This window comes from Galeopterus variegatus, unplaced genomic scaffold (genome assembly GCF_000696425.1).
Source record: "Galeopterus variegatus unplaced genomic scaffold, G_variegatus-3.0.2 Scaffold400, whole genome shotgun sequence".
Lineage (NCBI taxonomy): Eukaryota > Metazoa > Chordata > Mammalia > Dermoptera > Cynocephalidae > Galeopterus > Galeopterus variegatus.
In genome coordinates this window covers 601118-603268 of record NW_007726511.1, presented here as the reverse complement: position 1 = coordinate 603268, position 2151 = coordinate 601118, and positions in this window count along the sequence as shown.

Here is a 2151-nt window from a genome sequence, read left to right as displayed (position 1 = left end):
GACAGGCGGTCAGGGAGGTCGTGGTCCCTCCTTCTCAGATGAGGAAACTGAGGCTCAGAGATGGATGTGATTGCTCTGTGTCCCACGGCCCAGATGGAAGCAGATCTCCCGAGGCTCCGACAGGCGGTCAGGGAGGTCGTGGTCCCTCCTTCTCAGATGAGGAAACTGAGGCTCAGAGACGGATGTGATTGCTCTGTGTCCCACGGCCCAGATGGAAGCAGATCTCCCGAGGCTCCTCCTGGCAGTGATCATGATGTGAGGTAACAGCCCAACCCCGGTGTGTCTGCTCACCCCAAGACTGCACTCTAGGGGGGCGGAGGCTGTGTCTTGGTTTTACTGGAAGGGAGGGAGGGAGGAAGGAACCCTAACCTATACAGCAGATGAACTCTCCCCTTCCATCTTTACCTTGCCCTGGCCATAGCTCCCCACTCCCCAATAAAACACACAATGGAACCCGCACTTGCACACTCCAGTAGGGGTGAGGGCACGTGGGGCTGGGTACTTGGGCAGCTGCTGGCCCCTCTGAGCTGCCCAAGCACTTGCTGTGAGTCAGCCCTGGCTCTTCCGCCAGGGCACGGTGTCCTTGGCCTCCCACAGGAGGTGCCACTTTGCCATCTCAGATTCCCAGGCCCTTGCAGGATCTCCAGGACTCTTCACGCTGACCTAGGAGCCAGCAGGCCTGGGTGTGAGCAGGGGGATACGGCTGTGTTGCCCAGACTGTCTGCTTGTGGCCTCACAGGGCTGGGGTTTGCTGTGCACGTGTGTGTGTGTGTCTGTGAATGTCTGGGGGTCTGTGTGTCTTTGTGAGTGCCGTGTTTGCAGATGTGTACTGAGGATAATTTTGAATCTGGTGGATGTGTAGTGGATATCTGCACATATCTGCATTTGTGGAGGAGTTTCTGTGTGGGTGTCTGTATGTATTTGGGTATTTAGATTTAAAGTGATCAGATATATGTGTGTGAGCACGTGCGTGTGAATGTGAATATGTTTGTGTATGTGTTTGGGTGCTCAGGGGGGCACTGTGCGGATGTGCACATTCTCCTCTCCAGGCTGGTGTATGTCTGTGCAAGCCAGTCTGTGTGTGTTTGCGGAATCTTGTATACATTCAAATATTTGCATATCTGAGTTTGGGAGCATTTCCTCTGTGTGTGTGTGTATGTGTGTGTGTGTGTTAGAGGTCAGTGCAGTATGATGTGTGTGGGAGTGTGGTGTGAGTGTGCGACTAGGGTGATACGTGTAGCTATGTGGTGTGTGAATGTGTGGTGTGTGTGGTGCGTGTGTGGTGTGCATGTGGTGCATATGGTGTGTGTGTGCTGTGCATGATGTGTGTACGGCTTGTATGGTGCAATATGAGTGCTGTGGTGTGTGTGCGGTGCGATGTGTATGGGTGTGATGTGTATAAGTGAGTGTACAGCATGTGTGTGGTGTGATGTTTGTGTGCGGTGTAGGACGTGTGTGTGTGTGTGAGTGTGTGTGTGGACATGCATGAAGCGTACAGAGGTCTAAGCTTGGGAATCCGGAGTCTAAGTTCCATCTGTAACATATGACCTTGGGTTAGTCCCCCTGATTTAAACCTCAGTTTCCCTGTCTGGGCAATGAGAGCTATGTTGCTCAAGTGGGCCTCAGTTTTGGGGTGCTCAGTTGGACTGAGGAGGCGGCTTGCAGTGAGCTCCGCTGGCGTTGCCGGCGTGCTTTCTTTCAGGTTATAAAACCCTGTTAGCCTTATTTGGGGCTTGGGTTTGCTTTTTCCATCAGATGTCATAGGAAAAAGGTTTCCTGTTTCAGTGTCTCCACTTGTTATTCACTTTTTGTTTCCATAAAATTTGAAGAGATTGTGCCATTTAGATTCAAGTAGAGATGCCAATCACTTTTCCAAAAATTGTAACACTGCCGCTTCCTTCTCTGCAGCTGGCGTGATCCTTTGCAAATGCCAAGCTGCTCCGACACCGTCCTGCAGGAGCCTTCCAAGGCCCCCCCTGCCTCTGTGGGCGTCTCTCCCTAATGCCCCCACCCCCCTTCTCTCCAGCCGCCCTGGGCCACCTCCCTGCTCTCTGCACTCCAGCCACATGGCCCTCGTCCCATCCTTGACGTCGTCACCTCTCCCTGCCTCCTGGCCTTTGCCCGTTGGACACTCCCCCTGCCTGGAACGCC